This window comes from Schistocerca americana, chromosome 2 (assembly GCF_021461395.2).
Source record: "Schistocerca americana isolate TAMUIC-IGC-003095 chromosome 2, iqSchAmer2.1, whole genome shotgun sequence".
Lineage (NCBI taxonomy): Eukaryota > Metazoa > Arthropoda > Insecta > Orthoptera > Acrididae > Schistocerca > Schistocerca americana.
In genome coordinates this window covers 506,525,169-506,547,926 of record NC_060120.1, presented here as the reverse complement: position 1 = coordinate 506,547,926, position 22,758 = coordinate 506,525,169, and the positions used below count along the sequence as shown (strand labels likewise).

Sequence of the window (22,758 nt, the reverse complement as noted above, 5' to 3'; positions counted from 1 at the left end):
AGGTTTTGCAAGTCAGTTTCTAGTGATCGAAATTTTAAGGACATATTCGACGCTTGGTGGTATATGTGGTACGTCTGATAACTTTCGGTTGTTAAGGAAACAGCAGTAGTAGTCCAGTCCATAGTTACATCGACTCAGAACAGACACGGTTTCTCTACGGCTTCAGCCACAACGGGTATGAACGCTGCTGGCGCTTCCTGCATCTGGAGTCACGAGAACACCGATGGTGACCGGCGCGTCTGATTCGTTGTCCTTGGCGGCGGAGTTGCGGTTTCCTGGTTAACACCAGTACACAGTCTGCGCTCCTGCTGGGACGTCGCATCATAGGCGTCCCACCGTAGTCTGCTCGGCAGAAAGACGGTAGCTGGTGCACATAGCGGCTTCCATACCGTTATATCGGAGAAACGCTCGTTGTTCTGAACGTATGAACTGCGCCCGCCCCAAAAAGACTTGGTGAGTACTGCAGTTAAAGCGAAGTATGAGTACTGAACTTAATACGTCGGTTGTATTCATCGGATAAACGTGCAACAAAACAACGGAAAACTTATGCCACCATACGGTGCATAGTGGAGGGTATTGTACCACTGACAGTCATTCTCTTTCGTGTTCCACTCGCAGTTAGGGCTAGGTAAAACGACTAAAACGACTGTCTAAACGCTTTCGTATTAGCCTCTGATTTCTCCAATATTGTATTCGTGGCCGTTTCGTGAGATACACGTGTGTAGGTGGCAGTAAGATCTTTTTGCAGTTCATCGGAAATACCGGTTCTCTAAACTCTCAATAGCTTGAACTAAGTCAGTTTACGCCGCGTCATTACGAAATAGTAAAACAACATTCGTCCCACTTGCCCGCGAAAGGCAAAGGTCCCGAGTTCGAGTCTCGGTCGGGCACACAGTTTTAATCTGCCAGGAAGTTTCGTATCAGCGCACACTCCTCTGCAGAGTGTAAATCTCATTCTGGAAACATTCGTCCCACTTTGAAGCGATATTCTTCAGGGCAACTGATCACAGTAATAACTAATACACAATACGATTTTATGCAAATAGAAACCGATCGCAAAAGCATAACAACTATTATTTCTCGATAGTGTTTCGTGAAAAGAATGTCTCCTTCCTTCTAGGAATTTCCACTTGAGCTCATGGATTAATCGAACCTACTGGTAACATATGCAGCAACATACCTCTAAATTGCTTCGGTGTCTTCCTTCAATCCGACCTGGTAGGGATACAAAACACTCTAGCAGTACTCGGTATTCAGTTCGCGGTCTTCTTTACAGATGAACTACGCTTATATAAAATTATCCCAGTAATCCAAAGCTGACCTTTCGCTTCACGCACAAATGACCTTACGTGCTAGACCAATTTCACATCACTTTGCAACGTCTCGTTTGGATATTTAATGACATGAGTTTGTCAAGCAGTACACAATTCACACTATATTTGAACTTTGCAGGATTATTTTTCCTACTCGTCTTCAGTAATTCCTTTTTTTGTTTGCACTTAGATCAAACTACCATTCATCACATTAAATATAAATTCTATCGTTTTGTGTTCTGCCAGATTCACTCAACGATGGCAGTTTCCCGCACACACATCATCAGCAAAAATTCGCAGATAGCTGCTCACTGTATCCATCAGAATGGTAAAGTTTATAAAAAAAAGAGCGGTCGTATCATAGATCCCAGGGGTCTGCTGATCTGTCTCTGATGAACATTCGCGTTGCAAGACAATGTATTGGGTTCTGTTACTCAGGTCTACGAATCACATAGATGTCTGCGAATCTATTCCATATGCTCAGACCTTTGTTGAATGTCTACATTATGGCACTGAGTCAAAGGCATCCGGAAATTTAGAAATACGGAATCTACTAGTTTCCATGTAGCCAATGTTCGCAAGATATCGTGCGAAGAAAAAGCAAGCTCAGTTTCAAACGAGCGACGCTTTCTAAATCAGCACTGATTTGTGAATACATGCTTTTCTCTCCCAAATAAATTTATTAGATTCGAACGTGGAAAATGCCGTCGCTATAGATATTGGTCTGTAATTCTACGGGCCCATTCTTTCACCTGTCTAATGTATGGGAGTCACCTGTATTTTTTTGTTAATAGAGAGATTGTGCTATATATCACACTCTTCCTGAATTCGATCTACGTACTATCACAAAGATACGTGCAGCATCAGAAATGGTTCAAAATGCTCTGAGCACTATGCGACTTAACTTCTGAGGTCATCAGTCGCCTAGAACTTTGAACTAATTAAACCTAACTAACCTAAGGACAGCACACACATCCATGCCCGAGGCAGGATTCGAACCTGAGACCATAGCGGTCGCTCGGTTCCAGACTGTAGCGCCTAGAACCGCACGGCCACACCGGCCGGCTGTGCAGCATCGGGGACGAGTTATGTGAAGTGTCTGAAATGAACAAAATCAAATACCTCTTTTCTCGAAATGTGTACACCAGAATAGCAATGTCAGTTATACGAATTTTCATACCTGAAGCTATAAAACTACAAGATCTGCTCGAGAAAGATACGTGCGAAAGTCTTTATTCGTGATAACTTGTTGGTGAGGATTCAAATTTTATCTCAGCCAGAGAAAATGCCACTGATACTCACCGTGCTAAAAGACAGGTTGTAGTCTCGAACGACTCGTTACAAAATCGCATAAATTATCTCATTGAAAAAGACACATAAAAACGTATAATAGTAATTCATGGCATGCTTCAATATCATAAAAGTGGTTGTTGATGGATTCCAAAACAACTGATTACATCCTTGAAGACACTGCTCTTTGCATGCTTTTTGCGCTCAAATAATCGTTTTCAACGGAAAGTAATAGTCTTATAGCACAGCGATGAAGAGCGGAGTCACCAGTGTGAAGCTGTACTTAAATGACAAACTCTCGGATAAACCATCCTGATACGCTTGCAGAGAAAACATTCAGCTCTCCAACGAGTAAATGATATTAACGGCCTTTCGGGCGTCTCAGAGCTCAACTCATTACGAATGTTTAGGAGGACAACATAGAGTGAGATGTGAGTACTATCTTAACATGCAGCCACATCAATTGAAATCTACGATAAGAAGAAACTCTGTCGATGGCCACTCAAAAGGAGTGAAACAGGTGCCCGATAACAACCATATCCACACACTCTGAAAGCGACACGATGGCCGAAAAAAGAATTATTGTGACACCTGCCTCACTTTTCCAACCTTCCATTGCCGATTGTTGCTCCTACAGACTTCTCAAAGAGTTGTTACGTGGCACCAATTCTGACAACAACGCAGACAAACAAGTTGTTGATAAGTCACCGACGTCGATGTGAAGAGTTATTCACGACCGAAATTAGACAGGTCATAGAGTGATGGCGTAAATGTTTAAAAGTTGTTAGGACTATACTGGAAAATCGTGGAAGTATTATTGTCACGGTTACCTTTTTTTTTCAAATACTTCCTAGTATCAAAGAGGGGTGATGTGTCTGAAATATTTCTAAATACTATAGTCGGTAATACAGAAAAGCAATAGGTAATTTGCAAAGCTGTTCAGCAGAACAATCACCGGTATTAGGGGAGATTATTTGGATTAAATTGTTAAAGAATGTTAGACAAGTGAGTAAACAAGGAGGAAATTAATATGGTACCATGATGTAGTTATTATTGGCCACATGAAGGAAAAAGGTTTTTAAAATTCTTTATGATGATAATAAATTATTTCACATGGAAATTTATCATTGATTACGTATTGCTGTTGCGCTCTTCAGTTAGAAGACTGGTCTGATGCAGCCCTCCATGTTACTGTGTCCTGTGCAAGCCTCTTCAGCTACTACTGCAACCCACATCCCTCTCAACCTACTCACTGTTTTCATCTCTTGGCCTCCCTCTACTATCACCCCCCCCCCCCTCCCCCCCCGGCCAAACACACATACACTTCCCTTCAACTCTATAAATACTAAATTGGTCCTTCCTTGATGTCTCAGAAATTGTCCTATCAACCGATTCCTTCTTCTACTCAGACTGTGCTATAAATTTTTCTCCCCAATTCTATTCAGTACTTCCTCATTAGTTATGTGATATACCTTCCTAACCTTCAGCATTCTGCTGTGGCACCACATTTGAAAAGCTTCTGTTCGCTTTTTGCCTAAACTGTTTATCGTCCATGTCTCACTTCCACACATGGCTACACTCCATACTAATACTCTCAATAAAGACTTCTTAACACTTCAATCTATATTCGATGTTAACAAATTTCTCTTCTTCAGAAACGCTTTTTTTGCCCTTGCCTCCCTACTTCGACGATCATCAATTATTTTGCTCCCCAAATAGCAAATCTCATCTACTACCTTACGTGTGTCGTTTCGTAATTTAATTCACTCAGCATCTCTGGATTTAATTCTAGTACATTCCATTGTCGTAGTTTTGCTTTTGATGATATTCAGCTTATATCCTCCCGTAAAGATACTGTCCATTCCGTTCAACTGCTCTTCCAAATCTTTTTTGTGTCTGACAGAATCCTGTCTCACTTCTTTCTCAACAACTGCTTCCGTTATATGCCCTTACACTCTTATAGCTACAGTGTGGCTCCTGTGAAACTGCAAATAGCTTTCCGATCCCCGTATTTTACCCCCTCTACCCGCAGAATTTCAAAGAGAGTATTCCAGCTAACTTTGCCGAGAGCTTTCTCTAAGCCTGCACATAATATAAATGGAGGTTTGCTTTTCCTTGACCTATCTTCTAAGAGAAATCGTAGGGTCAGTATTGCCTCGAGTGTTCCTATATTTCTCTGGAATAAAAACTGATCTACTCCGATGTCGGCTTCTTAGTATTTTGCAGCCGTGTCTTACTGGACTGATAATTCGGCAATATTCAAATCCGTCAGCACCTGCTTTCTTCTGATGCATACCTAATACGTTCCAAAACGCTGGGCATAAAAACGGGATTTTCCAGTGCTTATACATCGGGTTCTTTTGGTGATAAAAGTGTAGTGTCAAGTACGTTCGATAGCCCTTGGGCTGGGGACCATTCCTACACACAACAGAAGGATTTTATTAATGGAATTATCATCTAGTACATGGTTATAGTATGATATCACACACTTCCTCCTGCTTAGGCAAAAGGAGCAATTCTGTTGGTTCTGTCTGGATCTAATGTGGTCTACAGTGGGCTTGTTGAGGTTTAAGGGGGTACCAATAGTTCAAGGGCGGTTCCTCGGAATACAGCAAAAAAGAATATCTATTTGTCACTGAAAGCAGTTACTTTAATGTTTTCTTTGGGCTAGAAAGATACTGCGTTTTCCTTCGGGACTTCGATTACCACAACAGCTATCGTTTGATCGACAACTCACGGAATCATCAGAAGTATTTTCTGTTTCTTATAACGTTTTTTAAGTTTCTAACGAAATTTTGACATCATTGGAATGAATTTCCAAGAAATTAACTAATAAATAACACTTGCGTAGGTTGACAAGAGAAGTGTGTGATTTCGACCGCCTACCAAGTTCCTCATATTTTATCCTAGCGCGGTTGTAAACATTAATTAATTCCACACTGCTATGAAACTTTGGAGCCTGCGCAAAGATAGAAGCTGTTAACAAGCATATGCGAGGAAATGACAAAGAAAATTGATTCAGCTTTACCTCCATTTTTAACAGTTACGAATATCGCAAAGGCAACTACAAATTATTATGGACATGAGTTGCAAGTTCGAATGAATAGTAATTGTGAACAACTGTGTCAGAGAAACTGTCAACGGAAACTGAAATTCGCTTTAAAAATTACGATCCCTTTATGCCGTGTTATCTGTTCAGCGATGTTCCGCCAGTTAAGGTTATGGGCCCGCCGTGTTACGCATGCACTGTCTGCTACAGCTACATCTGGTGTGAACACTTCTCCAGCAGCCTCGAAAGACAGACATTTGGCGAACGCTTAATTCTTTTCTTTTTTTTAAAGTACTAGCTGTGTGTCATAGCAGCTAAAATTCTGACGTTGTGTTTCTGTACAAAAATTTCGGGTCTGTCTGACAATGATGTAATCGAACTGGAATACTTTCCTAAGTCAAGGCGTTTTCCAAGAATATCTTCTCCTCTTTTAATTTCTGAACAGTGTATTTGAGTATTTCTCCTCTCTCATTCCTGCTATCAAGCCCATATTCTCCTGAAACTCTTTTCTATTCCTTCCACTTCAGCCACATTCGAATCACCCACGATCATTAGCTAGTCATCTCATTTTGCATGCTAAATTATCTGTTTAATTTCCTCAACCACTTTATCGCTTGATCTTCTGCTTGCGACGTCGGCACGTGTAACTCAAGTAATGTTGTCGGTTATGGCTGGTTGTTGAATCTGATGAGAAGAACCGTATCACTGAACAGTCCACTCCCGTTGTTCCATTTTCCGCTGGCGTTGCTATGATCGTCTATCCACCTCATCAGAAATGCTTACGCACTATATCTAGAGTGGGTCTTTGCAGTTCCCTTTCCAGATTTTCTAGCTTTCCTACCTCTTTCGAAATTCTGAAAGTAACCAATAAAATAATCAGAATATTTATGAACAGACTATAAATGACCTCGTTCACTCACTCCAGTCGCCAAATGAATGGTGGGAGAATATTATCTCGAGATATAGAAAAACACGTGGGCATGTTTAGATAACTGTTACTTGTGAGCAGCTTTGTGGCAATCTGCCTACATATCGTGAAGAGATTAAATTTGATTGCGCATATCCGCGAAAACACGTTAAGCAGTGTTTTATATTTATATTGTGTAAGACGAAACATGTACTTGACGAAAATGAATAAAAAAATTCAGTTCGACATTTTGTACTAAGACTTTTTAAATAATTTATTCAAAGGTCGGAAGTAACAGTTTGAAATGTATAAATTTGTTACTGAAACGAAAATATCTCGAAGGTTAGAAGAAACACGAACATCACTTAAGATGGAACTGCGACCAGCCACGCTTTCGATGAATGATTTATTTCGCAGTAACTGATGTCAGACAGCAGCGTGGATTTGTTTTTCAAATTTCGAATTATTTTGATCCTATAATATAACAGACATTCGTGAATTTATTATTTACAAAGACTTTTACGTTATATACAATAACTTTACATTTTAATGACTTAAGGAAAGGTTTTTTTCTTTGTGCATGGCAACACAGCAGTCTGTATCATCGATATGGAGCATGCCTTACCGTGTGCTTGAGTAAAGAAGTCACGCCTGCTAGTGATCTGGTTGGTTGTGCCGAAGAACAAGGTGGTACAGTAACGGCACACTTCTACTGCTGGATGTTATGGCAAAGAGTCTTTTTATCAGCATACATATGGATATAGTAATAATAATTAGATTTTGTCAGGCGGTAGAAATTTTTATACCACGCTTGTATGTATTTGTGGCGGAAGAAACTGAAATGTATTTTGATATTTTAAGCATATTGTGGCTGTTATCTTAGCAACCATGTATGCAATTATATAAAATGGAATAGTCAGCCAAGCGGTTGCACACAATTTTTTTTAGAAAACACATTAACCATTTTTCGAAGACTATCTTCATTAGAATGGTAAAAGTTACATGAAATCACCTAAAAGGTTTAAAATTTTCAGCAAAAGTGCTCTCGTCAAATGACATGTTTGTGTCATGTCAAGAATAAAAATCATAACACAAAAGACAGATTAAATGTATGAAAAGACAGATAATATGCATTTACATGTAAAGAACGTGTACTTTTTGTGTCTTATGAACAAACGTTATGAATGCCCTTTCAATTCCCTCCATCATCATTTCAGCTTTCGTATGTTATAGAAAGTGTAACTCCAACTAGCATATGGGATCATATGCCATGTGGGAGCGGAGGGCCTACTAGAACTCAGTATAAGGTTTCGGTCTCCTGAAGACTTACCAGTATCATCAACTGGGTCAATCACCGTTTCAAAAGCGTCACGTAATTGCATATTTTCGTTCTTAGTCAACAGAACAAGAATTATATGTTCTCAGTTACCCCCTTAATTCTCTTAAGATTTGTTGGCAAAATTTTCTAGGTTCACAGCACGTTATGCAATTTGAACATGTATTGTCGGACATTTGTGATACTGTAAAAGCTTAAAATTTAATTGTAATATTATTCCAATGCACCATTCACGAGTGGAACAGAATATAAAACAAAATTCTTGCTAAAGAAAAGTATTGCATTAAGTTGTTTTCCATAAGCGAAGTTTCAGATGTACCTCACGTCGAAAACTGTGGAAATATTCTAGCTTGTCACAAAAATTTCCTTTTTTAGTGTATCATATGAGAGAAATGTCATTGTGAAATACTAATACCAAGCTTTCTATTGTGCATTAAGGTTAAGTTACGACTGCAACAACTTTACAGGCCGAAGAGTTGGGGGAGGGGTGGATGTGGGACGCAGTTGTCAGCACATTGGTTTCGCATTAAGAAGGAGTGGATTTCGAATTCTGACTCAAGTATTCAAATACTGGTTTTCAATGGTAACGTGTGTAATTAGCTCATGTTCGTGGAATAATTTAAGCTACTGGAAGTAAAAGACTCGTAATTAAAAAAAAAACAGTTTTCTGTTATGTTCTTAATAATTCTGGGAATATATTTGTGTTTTCTTTTCCGGTTCATGCTACTCGGGGTACATGTTGGGAGTAAATCAGGAATTATAATTTACATATTTTGAACCTTTTTGCAATATAATGCTATATTTTGTAAAACTTTTAAATTAAGGTACTCAAATTTACATGGTGTGATAATTTTTAAACTCTACACCTGTGGATGCGTGCATACTGAGTGCAGTTTCTACATGATTGTGAGCTCCATTTACAGTTTATTTTATACACACAGCTACTAGCTGGCTACACTCACCATTCATTCACCCTAAGGGGCTTTTGATCTTTTTCCCAGCGACACGTGCGTACAGCCATAATGTTAGGAAGAAGAAACTCCTGCTCAAATCTATCTAGCAACACGAAGGCGAAATGACAAGAGTTCTTGATTTTTCTGTCTTTTCTTAGATTCCGTAAAATGTAGCTAACGAATATAACTGGCTGCAATATAAAGAAAAGAAAGAAACTGCTCGCACTACAAATTGACAGAGCGGCTCAGCACAACTACGGCTCAAAGATACTTGTCAAAGCAACACACATCTTCCATTTTCTCAGTATATACATCAACCAAAAGAGGGCCGCTAATACGTTCTACGAAAAAAAAAAAACCAGGTGCATCGAGAACGAGTTACACAAACTGGTAAAACCGTAACGTTTGGCGGCCGATGGATGAATGTATAACGCTGCAGCACAGTTTCACCGTGCAGCTGGTGAGGAATATAAACAAGGGTCAGTCGACGACAGGGAATAAAGTCTTTGCGGATGGCATTCAGTGTACTAAGCTGGACCGTAACTATGCCTCGCAGACAGGCTCATGAAGAGTATACACAGATGGCAGAATTGGAAAGAGAACGTGTAATTGAGCCCAGAGAAGCCAACTGGAGGAATCACCGAATCGTGCGATTCTGAACAGGAGCGATGCCACTGTTCGATGGTGTTGGCAGCGCATGAGTGAACCATGGAAGGGAGCGGTTGACTTAGAGACGCGACAGAACTTGAGACAGAGCAATCGTCAGAGAGGCACTCAGAGCCCCGAAGTCATCATTATCATCGATCCGACATGTAACCGATGCCTTCGTGATCACAGTGATACGCGTCTCACAGAGAGGGAGCTCTGTACACCAACTGGCGCGTTTGAGGTGGTGTCAGGCACACTAGCACTGATATCTCGTTGACTGGAGTAGATTTGTCTTCAGTGATGGTGCCCGTTCTGAACCACGATGGCCAGCGAAGCCGCGTGTGAAGTCGTCCGAGATAGCGGTGCGATACCAATCTGACTGACGCCCGCCATATTACCCAAAAGCCAGGGGGTACCACTTCTCTTCATAGCAGGACCCCTTTGGCTGTCATCTGGAGCACCCATACAGCTCAGCCCTACATGGCATGCCATCTGAGGGCTGCTTTCTCAGGATGGGACAGGATAACGTTACGATTGTGGACGAGGGCCGTAATCAGTTACTCTCGTTTGCTCAACAAATACGTAAACTTTATTTCCAAAAATTAAAATTTTAAAACCATCTTTAAAAAAACACACACACAATTGACTGTTTAACGGCTGAAGGCCTGAATTAGAAGTCAGAAGACCAATTCCAAATAGCACATATTAAAATAAATACTTCGGTTTAAAACAGCTGTTACACTGCTGAAGGCCTTATTATAAAAGAAGTGAAATTATTACTCACAAGGGAACCTCCCCATCGCACCCCCCTCAGATTTAGTTATAAGTTGGCACAGTGGATAGGCCTTGAAAAACTGAACACAGATCAATCGAGAAAACAGGAATAAGTTGTGTGGAACTATGAAAAAAATAAGCAAAATATACAAACTGAGTAGTACATGCGCAATATAGGCAACGTCGTCGTGGTCCCGTGGGATGCGTGAGCAGCTGTATAACGTGAGATCCTTGGTTCAAGTCTTCCCTCGAGTCAAAATTTCAATTTTTTGTTTTCAGACAATTATTATCTGTCCGTCCGTCCGATGCGAGGTAACTGCGCGGTAGTGAATTGTAGTGCGTCAGGAAAAATGGAGAAAAGACTGGTGAAAGACTTTAATGAACGTGTGATTGCTCCTTACGCGGACAGCTATACAGGACAGAAGGATCATACACTGTACAATTTTAGTGTTGGAGTAGACGTGATTTCAATTCCTCCAGGTTGTACACCTCTTGTGCAACCGTTAGATATGTTTGGTTTTCGGCAAGTGAAATACTTTGTGAAAAGATTCTATGATTTTGCGAAGCTGCACAGGTACAAACAGCAGTATTGTTAAAGTGATCGTGTGTCAATTATCAAAGTTTAGGCACTCACACATAATCAACTTCGCTCTTCAAAATACCAGGACATGTTCAGATTTGCTTGGAAATATGCAGGATTTTACGGTCTCACACGGAAAAATTTGAAAACGTTAAAAACATATGTTTTGACAGAGCACAGGGAAAACTGTGTGACTGTGAAACTGCTGCATTCATTTGTTGCAGTTTATGTGACAAACTATTATGTTTTCATAACTTTCCTGGGAGTGATTATTACATCCACAAGAAAACCTAAATCGCGCAAGGTAGATCAATCTTTTCACCCATTCGCCAAGTGCACAAGTTAGGTGCGTCGACAACACATTCTTGTCATGTGACGCACATGCCGTCACCAGTGTCGTATAGAATATATCAGACGTGTTTTTCTGTGGAGGAATCGGTTGACCTATGACCTTGCGATCAAATGTTTTCGGTCCCCATTGGACAGGCACGTCCTTTCGTCTACTAATCGCACGGTTTTGCGGTGCGGTCGCAAAACAGACGCTAAACTTATTACAGTGAACAGAGACGTCAACGAACGAACGGTCAGATCATAACTTTGCGAAAATAACGAAAGTAAAATTTTCGGTCGAAGGATTACTTGAACCAAGGACCTCTCTTCCCCGAGCTGCCCACGCTAACCACGGCGCCACGGTGCTCCTGAGCCATACGCTCCATGATGTTGCCTCTCTACCACATGCACTACTCAGTTTGTATATTTTGCTTATTTTTTTCACAGTTCCACACAACTTCTTTCTGTTTTCTCGACTGATCTGTGTTCCGTTTTTCAAGGCCTATCCACTGTGCCAACTTATAACTAAATCTGAGGGGGGTGCGATTGGGAGGTTGCCTTGTCAGCAGAAAGCCACAAACAATTTCAAATAAAAAATGGCTGACGGCCTGAATTAGAAGTCAGGAATAGAATTCCAAATAGCACTTTTAAAATAAATACCTTGCTTTTAAAACAAGTTTGCTTAAAGAAAACTTACTGTAACACGCTGAAGGCCTTATCATGTGAGAAGTGAAATTATAGCTTGGCTGGAGGCCACACACAACTTGAAATAACAAACGGATGAAGGCCTGAATTAGAAGTCAGAAGAACAATTCCAAAAAGCGCATTTAAAATAAATCCTTTGGTCTTAAAACAAGTTTCCTTAAAAACCTTATTGTAACACGGCTGAAGGCCATGCTCGGCTGAAGGCCACACAAACAATAATTAGCCGCGCGGGATTAGCCAAGCGGTCTGAGGCGCTGCAGTCATGGACTGTGCGGCTAGTCCCGGCGGAGTTTCGAGTCCTCCCTCGGGCATGGGTGTGTGTGTGTTTGTTCTTAGGATAATTTAGGTTAAGTAGTGTGTAATCTTAGGGACTGATGACCTTAGCAGTTAAGTCCGATAAGTTATCACGCACATTTGAACATTTTTTAACACTAATTAGAAAATTAACAAAAATGTTCAAATGCCTGTGAAATCTTATGGGACTTGACTGCTACGGTCATCAGTCCGTAAGCTTACACACTACTTAACCTAAATTATCCTAAGGACAAACACACACACCCATGCCCGTGGGAGAGCTCGAACCTCCGCCGGGACCAGCCGCACAGTCCATGACTGCAGCGCCATACACCACTTGGCTAATCCCGTGCAGCAGAAAATTACAAATATCCTTTAAACAAACATCTGCCATCTGTGCCTTGGCGTACATTATCCTCGTTATGGTACGTAATCTGTCCTATATCTCGTGGTACTGCATCGTCTGTTGTACTGTCCTCTATTCTCTGTCTGTGTTCATGCTGGGTCTCTACCTCAATTCGGTCAATGTCTCGATCTGCCATTGCTAATCTTTCACATTCCCTTATTTTCTGTTTTAAAAGCAATTCACTCACCCTACTTCGCGTCAACATGCGTTCATACTATCTCAAGCGGTTCATAAACTTTTTGTTCACACGACTTGACACTTATTGTACTTAAGACTGACAATCCATTAATTTACTTGTTTGGTCAGAACCAACTTGTCAACGATGTATCCGCCACCTGTGCGCTTGCATTGGAGAGAAAACTTAATTCTAACAGTATTAAAAATCATAACTTAATTATGCTATTGTCTCTGCTAGAATGTCTCACTTTCTATTGAATCCTTTCTTACTATCTATCACTGCAGCTACTGTTTTCGACTATTTATACCTTTCAGAAAAACTTTTTGTTACGAAAATTTTTCAACAGGATATTTTTCTGACCTAGTTAGGCATGTGGTCGACATTCAATCATGGTATTTTACCATCCTGGCAGGGTCGCCATTCTCTAACATTCTGCATGGTGTCTGTTTGTTCTAAGTCGTGTCTCCCTACCATTTTCGCGCAACGACGCTTTGAGCATGTTTGTTAGGGAATTGACTAGTTTGAACCTGCGACCTGTTGCTGGTAAGGAGACGTCAGGCCACACATGAGATGTAGAGTTCAGTGAGACTAGCGATGATATAATCAAATACTTAAAGATTTCAACGTCAGCTCCACTGCACGTCCTGTAAAAGAATCTTAATACTAACTAAATTTAGTGGAAGGGGTTCAAGGCTTTCCTATTTTAGTTAGCTGGTAAAATAACGTCGAAAAAGCAGTTAAGTTTACCATTGGAATTTTTATTCTACTCACGAAACATTGTTTATAAATTGCGCTATTGATGAAAGGAAATATTTTAATACAGAATGATAAAAACCAACTGCGTCCAACAAAAATGTGAACGAATATTCCCTGAATGGGTTTCCAAGTTCTACAGTGGATCGAAGGGTGACCTATGCCATATCACGTTGTATAATCTAGGTTTAAATTAAGTTTCATAAAAGAGAAAACTATCAAAATGGTCTACAGTGACCCTCAATTATCTTTAATTACTTATTTAACTTTTCGTAAATTATAGTGGCTGATGTGGCTTCTCAATAATTATATAACAGAAAAATCATTGCGTTTCAGATTTTAACTTCTAGTAGCCAATGTGAATACCATGAAGTTTAATTGACGATCGACATTAGTATTATGCAAAAAGGCGATGTAACAGATGAGAATTCTGCAGTTCTGAGTGAAGCCTTATGCGCTCTTATGCGGCATCGCGTGCGTTCATTACCTTGTCGGTGGTTAGGCAGCGTCAGGGAGTGGCGGGCGGCGCAGCTCAACACACCTCGCCGTCTCGGAAGCCACTCACTCTCACTTCTCCTTACTACAATTTGGTGAAGTTGGTTTTAAGAAAAGGTATCTGGCTGTGTTTTCAACTGACCAATCAGCATCTCAGTTTTAACTTTAAGCTCCACCTACAAAAATTCTGTCTATTCAATGAGAAACGTTATACTTTTCGTGATGGTGCAATGTTTTTAACATTTGCAACGTAACAGAGAAGCGTATAGTTTCACGCTAAAACTTGCAGCTGGTGTGGCCCTTTTAGTGTTATTGTTAGATCTATATTATTCTTCTGGAGGGCTCAATCTTTTAATATGGGCTGAGGGTGGTCTTGGTGGTCAGCGGGCGATGTGGGTGTCCTTTATCGTAGGGCCTTCTAGCTTACACAACTCTGCTTTTGGGTTCTGTTCTCGTTTCTCCCTTCGGAACTGCGTCTGTTTTACAGTGAGAAGGTATGACACGCATTTAGGTGTTCTTGTGTGTCTGTGGTATTCCATTTGCTCACTCGTTGATCGCATTACTTTGGTTAATTTAATGTCAGGATTTATTTGGAGCTATGTGACATACTGCCGGATTTGCTATCATGTCAGGGTTTTCATGGAAGGTGTTGGATTTGCCTGACGCTTACACATTCATTCATAGACAAAGAATTTTCGATCCCATCCATGTTGCAATTTTAAATATTATTCGACCACAATTGCAGCGAACACTTTTCGTAATTTAACAGATTTGACCTGATGATGTGGCTGCTAGGCTACGAAATGGGCCGTTAAATAAATTATTTTAAGAGCTTCCAAGCGGTTGTTATTCAACACGAAAACTTACAGAGCTACCACTCTTCTTCCGTAGCACACGAACGACGACAGAAGAACATAAAATTATTTCTTGCATAATATTATCAGAGTATGAAGCTGTTATGGGCCTGCTTCACAAATAACACTTCATTTGCTCTGGACTTGATGAACAACGCTACTTAATGGGTGCCGTCGAGCAAGTGTGGCACCGTAATTGTCTCTCCCGGCATCCATGTGTGATACCTATTCCAGCTGCAGATAATTCCCGCGAATAAAAATACTTTGGTTGACATAGTGTGACTAAACCATCGACCAAAAGGAAATAATGTAGTTCCTGCTGATTAAATTTCTCAACAAATCTGTAAGTGACCCCGTATAAGCATGCCAGCTGGAGTGGCCGAGCGGTTCTAGACGCTACATCTGGAACCGCGCGACCGCTACGGTCGCAGTTTCGAATCCTGCCTCGGGCATGGATGTGTGTGACGGCCTTAGGTTAGTTAGTTTTAAGTAGTTCTAAGTTCTAGGGGACTGATGACCTCAGAAGTTAAGTCCCATAGTGCTCAGAGCCATTTTGTTGACCCCGTATATTCAAGTTGCAGTCTGTGCCGCACATAGCGCCCACTGTATCGCTGTAAATGCCCATACATTGCCTCATGTTATCATACTTGATGCGGTGATAGATTTCCAAAGGATACTCAGCCGTAGCACCGTTTTGGTACAGCGTAGGCTACAGCACTTCTTACACTCCCTCCGGCGTTGTTTCGCAGTACACGGGCGTCAATAGCGACTAGTAAAAATAAGTCTGTTTAGGAGGACTTTTGTCTTAGCCGACAAGGTGGTACATAAGGGAAGGAATGCAAACTTTAGCGAACTTTTTTACTGTTCCTTGACCAGTGATCTAGGGTAGATTAGCGTGTTCGGTCGGAGGGTTAGCAGTCCTCTGTAATAAAAAACTGAGTGAATGGATCAATAACGAACTTCAGCGGGTGTCGAACAAAGGCTACGAATACTAACAAACAAAATTAGATCAGCCAAACAGAAAGGGGGAGTGTCTTTGATTCTTAATCAGAACGTCTTCGGTCCTGGGTTCGAATCCCGCAGCTGCTAAAATTTTTATTAAAAATCAGCATTGGCCAACGGCCTTGTCAAAGAGGGTGGAGGAGCAGACGGAGGTTCAGGGCAATATCTTGTCCTAGGGGTGGGAAATTACCCATAAAGGCGGAAGAATGAGCAATGATCAGCGGCATGAGGGTGCAGAAGGCAATGGAAACCACTGCATTAAAGACACGTAACGTGTACCCACAGGACATGTGGCCTGTAATTGAAGAAGTGCCATGATGATCTCTCCATTGGTAAAAGATTCTGGAATAGTCCCCCATTCGGATCTCCGGGAGGGGACTGGAAATGGGTAGGTTACCATGAGAAAAAGTCTGAATGATCAACAGGATAACGTTCTACGAGAGGGGGTGTGTAATGTCAGAAGTTTCGACGTGGTAGGGAAACTAGAAAATCGGAAAAGGGAAATTGAAAAGCCCAATCTAGATACATTTGGAGTCAGTGAAGTGAAGTGGAAAGAAGACAAGGATTTCTGGTCAGATTAGTATAGGGTAATATCAACAGCAGCAGAAAATGGTATAAAGGGAGTAGGATTCGTTATGAATAGCAAGATAGGGCAGAGAGTGCGTTACTGTGAACAGTTCAGAGATAGGGTTGTTCTTACCAGAATCGACAATCAACCAACAAATACAACGACAGTTGAGGTATACAAGCCGACGTCGCAAACTGAAGATGAAGAGAGAGAGAAAGTGTGCGAGGACATTGAAAGGATAATACAGTATGTAGTGGAGTGTGAAAATCTAATAGCCATGGGAGACTGGTATACAGTTGGAGGGAAAGGAGTAGAAGAAAAGATTACAGGAATATATGAGCTTGGGACCAGAAATGAGGAAAATGACTAATTGAGTTCTTTAACAAGTTTCAGCTAGTAAAAGTGAATACTCTGTTCAAGAATCACAAGAGGAGGAGTTATACTTGGAAAAGGCCAGGTAAAGAAAAAGATTTCAGTTAGACAGAGATGGTCAGACAGAGATTCCGAAACCAGATACTGGATTGTAAGGCGTACCCAGGAGCAGATATAGACTCAGATCACAATGTAGTAGTGATGAAGAGTAGGTTAAGGTGAGCCGGAACGATGAAATTGACAAAATTAACTTTTTTGTTTTTTTTCATTATAAATTTATTTAGAGATTTATGAATAAAACAAATCAAGTTTCACCCTTCTAAGGGAATACTAAGTGTGTTTTTTTATCGCTGCAAAGTTGACGGGCCGCGTAAACGGTAGTAGCGACTCGGCGTGTCACCTCTGACGGCGCTGCCCGCTGGCTGCAAGCAGGGTATCTTTGCGGAATTAGACAGTGTTTTGTTTTCCAACGGCTTTATCTCTGTGACAAGTGAGTGTTCATATCGGTAAACATAAACACTATACCGTGTGTGGTGACTTGTGAAGTTTGCTTTGTGTTGTTTAACTGTTCAATTTTGCGTATTTGACGAATTTTGCTCTATCTGTTTTACGTATTTGGTTTGTGGATATCAGTATGCCCCGTTTCAGCAATCGAGTGTTTAAGAAAAGGCACAATGAGTGGAGGAAGAAATCTTTTGTTGTTTCGAAGGGAGTTGCTGCTCAGACTGCTTCACCGACTACTCCAAATGAATGTGATAGAACTTCTTCCAGCAAGAAACTTTATGACAGGAAAGAAAAATTTGAAAACTAGGAAAGCGCCAGTAATGATGTGAATAAAACGATTAACATTTCCTTGCTCTCTAATATTTTGAATCATAACGTATTATGCCAAGTTTGCAAAGAAAGAGGACTGGAAATGAAAACAAATTAACACATTGGTTTGGCACGTAAAATGTTCTTGAAGTGTATCAAATGTGCTGCTGAAGATTCGTTTTCTAATTCTAACAGTATTCCTCGTAGTGGTAATAGTGGATTGAAGGTGTGTGATGTAAATGTTAGGCTAGTGTATGGCTTGCATTGCATTGCCAACGGCAGTGCTGTAGGGACAATGTTACGTGGAATTATGAACTTGCCAAAACCACAAACCATGTTTGGATTTCAAAATGAATTGGTGGAATCTTGTGCTGAAGATATTGCTTAAGCAACAATAAAGAAAGCAGTTGAATAAGCTGTGGCATATAATGGGAATTGTAGGGACTTAACTGTTGCTTTAGATGGATGATGGCAATGTAGAGGTCATAAATCTCTAAATGGAGTTGTGACAGCTACCAGTGGAGACAGTTGCAAAGTAATTGATGCTACTATTCTCTGAAAACATTGCAGATGTAAGGGCAATACCAAGAACGAAAGTTGTGAAGCAAATTTTCACGGCACGAGTGGAGAGATGGAAGTAGAGGGACTGAAAACTATTTTTTCCAGATCACAGGAGTGGTATAATGTATGATATACTAACCATATAGGAGATGTTGATTGTAAGGGATACAAACCATATAGGAGATGTTGATTGTAAGGGATACAAAGCTGTAGAGGAACTAGACGGAAGTAGAGGGACTGAAAGCAATTTTTTTCAGATCACAGGAGTGGTATAATGTACGATACACTAACCATCTAGGAGATGGTGATTCTAAGGGATATGAAGCTGTAGAGGAACTCAAACCTTATGGCATTGAAATACACATTAAAAAACAGGAGTGCATTGGACATGTGCAGAAGAGCATGGGGGCTCGCTTGCGCAAACGAAAGCAGACATTAGGATCGTAGAAGCTTAGTGATGGTATGACCCTTGGAGGAAGAGGAAGATTGACAAATGAACCCATTGATAGATTGCAGAGGTATTATGGGTGTGCAATTAGGCAAAATACAAGAAGCATTGAGCAAACGAGGAGAACAGTATGGGGCATTATTTTTTTTATAATGCATCAACAAATGAGCACCCACAACACGCACTGTGCCCCACAGGTGATGACTCATGGTGTAACTACCAATCAGGAAAGGAATATGCTCCATAAAAACAGTTTGCCAAATGCTGTAATCGAGGGTGCGTCTTTTCAGGGCCGCATTTGGCCGTGATGTCTTTTTTCTATGGATGACAATGCGCGACAGCATCGAACAGTACATGAAGAGGAGTTCTTGGAACGAGAGGATATTAAGCAAACGGGCTACACAAGATCACCTTACCACCCTCGTTGCCAAGGTCGGAATGTGTTGCAGACCACTCACCTCGTGATCACTCTCTTAATAAGAACCATGTTCCGCCTTTTGTAATGTTCAAGAGACCGTCATAAATCGTGGCAACTTCACTATACTTGTTGTCCATCAATAAAAGTGACATATCTGTCCATCTTATGAGGTGATTCTTTCAGTTACCCTCTTTTCTATATTGTAGTACTCCTGTCTATGTGTGGTCCAAGTTAATTAGAGCTTTGTTATTCGAAAGTGACACAACATGTAACAGTTACTTTCATCCTTAAGTTTTGCGCATCAGTGTATATGAAAAACTTAAGTGTGCAAGATTACCTATAAACAGGACTAAGAAGTCACAAAAGCTACGTGCTTATATATGACAGCGTGTCACAGACATGGCGTTATTATCACGTTAGAATGGTAGCACCAAATCATCCGTACTGACTTGAAATGTTGTCTTACAAGTACATTTGCTACGAAGGCTAAAAGAGGAATAAAATGTTTTGAAATATAGCTTCTCTTAAACTGATGCTAGTGTTTCATAGTATGCCAATTTGATTATCACGGCAGTGTAAAATGTTGAAGGAGTTACTTCACGTCATGCAATAAAAGACAAAACATAAATCTACGTAAAATATAATTGCCTGTGTCATATTTGTCTCTATTTCATGTGTATAGATATAATTTGATGTCTTAATACGTGTCACGCTTCTAGTGTAGTAGTTGTGCATTTACGAAGAGGCTCGCTTACTGCTGACACTGGCTGAGGTGCAGTGTGGACTCGCCTCCGTGGGTCCCTCTGTCCCATGTCCCCTACGCCGCAAGCAGCACAACCCATAAAGTAGTGTGCTGCTGAGAGAATATACAGCCCACTCACTTGCGAGCATCTTCATCGAGTAATCTGATGTTGGTTTCCTTGGTTTACCTACATATCCTTCAGGAAAGCACCGACATCTTTCCAGAGAAAATGACACATACTATTTCATGGCACGTTGTTCTCTAATACCAAGACTGAAGTGGGAGAAAAAGGCTTGAAAATTTCCTTTAATGTTAGTATCACTTTTTTTCGTTGCGACAGGCAAGAATATTATTTTGGAAACCTCTTCAACATATTTTAAACTAAAAATAGAGATGTATAATACAGGGTGTTTCACAATATTTTGATGATTTCAATTTTGAATAACACCCAAACTATTACTGAAACAAAATTGAACATTTTTCACAAGGTACGTCATTTACTGAAACTTACTTAAGAAGTACTACATCGGATAAATGAGGATCATTTGCGACTACACAATACCCGAGGCGTTTCACCCAGATTTTGAACACATATTTCGTAAGTGATCGAGGAATCCTGGCAATCTAGCCGCAAATTCGATCTTTTGGCTGTTGCAAGTTTATCGGTGTGTCGTTTCGGCACGTTTTTGTAAGGAACGACGAGGGCTCGCGTCCAAACTGCTACGCACACGTTCGATGATCTCTAGAGTTCGGATGGTTTTCCTAGCGCCGGTTGACTTTCGCTTCGATGTGGCAGTTGCACGGAAGATTATTACCCATTTTAATATTGTTTCACTAGCAGGCAATGGGTAGAGCGGCTAAATCTTGGAATGCTTACGAAAGGCAATCTGCACGAGTACGACAGATTCGCCGTAGTGAAAACAGCACTCCACTGCGAACGCTAGAAGTTGCTTCGACCAGTACGACATGATTATTGACCTGTGTATAGGTGCCACCGTCGCTCTATCTTGGTTACAGATGCGTTATTCACATTTTAGATCATCAACACATTGTGAAACACTTTTTTTTTAAGTGCAAAATATCGTGCGAGAAAATGCCAAGCTGAGTTCCTCACTAGCAATGCTTCTAAACCCGCGTTGATTTATTGTTAGATGCTTCTCTCTCCCAAGTAAAGTTAGAAAATGCTTCAGGAGTCTGTAGGAAAACATCGTATGAATATTGGTCTCCAGTTTTGCAGGTATGTTCTTTTAACCCATATTGTATAGTGTGTTCAAAAAAAGTGTCGAATACTTTGAGAGATTGTATTACTCATTCAAAAAAGAAAAATAAGTCGTTTAAACATGGGTCCGGAAACGGACACTTGCAGAGATACCTGTGTGTATAGGAAGGGCTGCTCGACGCTTGGTTGCGGCTGTTAGCACAGTCGTTTTATTGGTGCTCAGTAAAATGTGTCGACAAGGTATTACGATATCTTACTCTCTGTACTCTACCTGCAAATAGGTGTTCTGCTATCAGTTGTGTGGTTCGAGTCGCGATGTGGGCTACGTTAGTTTCTGTCGTATTTGTGTGCATTATAGTGCGGTGGAGGCTACGTTAGTTTCTGTCGTATTTGTGTGCATTATTGTATAGTACTGTCAACGCTGGGTACGTATCATGGTGTTTCACTATCTTCCTAACGCGGATTCGCTTTTGTGTTTACTGTTATTGCGCTGTTTGTACGTACAAATGGTGTGGTACATTTACTTTTTCTGTTAGCAATAGGAGCCTATTACTCGACGAGTGAAATGACAAATATGACTTTCTGCTACGGTTTAGCCCTTTCCCTATACTCTGAAAAATATCCACAGCGCAGAGTGCACTCTGGTAAGCTGTTCAGCAGACTTTCCCAGCGACACAGGGACACAGGTACCCTTGCACCTCGGAAGACTGACAGTGGAACGTCCCGCGCAGGCCACACGCCTGACATTGAGGACCGTGCGCTTCGTACGGTGGAAGAAACCACTGGGACCCGTGTACCATGATTAGCTTCAGCAGAAGCCTTGCCTCACTCTCTTGTCTGGAGGGGGGGGGGGGGGACTTCAAGAACAATTGCTGTACCCATATCATCTACAGCACGTTCAGGCCCTATGGCCACAGGTTCATCATGGCAACCAGTGATACAGTCAATGGCTGTTGCAAAGGTGTGAGGCACATCCACTGCTCACAACCAAGCTTTTATTGACCGATGAGGCAGGGTTACCAAGAGGTGGTGTTGTGATATTCCATAAGCAGCACCCGTGGGCAGATGTAAATCCCAAAACAATTCAGGAAAGAGGTCATCAACACCGATTTCCAGTTAACGTATAGGCAGGCGTACTAGGGTATATATTAATAGCGCCATATGTGCTACCACAAAGATTAACTGGCGCGCATTATCTGGACTTTCCCGATAATGTACTGCCTACCTTGCTGGAGGTTGTATCACTGCAGCAAGAAATGCAAATGGGGTCCGTGCATGATGGCGAACCAGCACACTTTCACCACAATGTGCGAGAAAACCTGACGCAGATATTTCAGGAACGACGGACATTCCAACCGACGATGTGCGGACACTACAGGGTCACCTTTTTAATGCATGCCAGCAGGTACAACGTCAACCTGGTAAACTTCAAAGAGTGCGTCATTTTTTACTTCGTAGGGCAGAGGGGTGCACTGTCATGAATGGACACCACGTTGAGCACCTCCTGAAAACACGTGTTTATCGCAGACAACATGCATTTCCGGCCCCATGTTTATGAGACTTATTTTTCTTGTTTCGATAAGTACTACCACGTCTCAAAGTATTCGTCACTGTCTTTTTGAACACTGTGTAGTCACTTGCTCTTCTTTTCTTGATAAAGAGATCAGGCTGTGCAGCACATTCTTCGTGAATACTTTTGCTGTGCCTAACCTAATGCAGTATCACATTATGTCAGTAGAAGAGGCGGTTA

General features: G+C 41.1%; 1 protein-coding gene across 1 annotated transcript in view; it reads left to right on the top strand.

Moving 5' to 3' along the window:
* The first annotated feature begins 364 nt into the window (after positions 1 to 364).
* LOC124593713 (alpha-amylase 2-like) overlaps positions 365 to 22,758 on the top strand; it is an 84,939-nt gene continuing 62,545 nt past the window's right edge. Inside the window, exon 1 of the mRNA XM_047132022.1 lies at positions 365 to 453. The gene's annotated coding sequence lies outside the window, so the exon portion shown is untranslated. The remainder of the gene's footprint in view (positions 454 to 22,758) is intronic.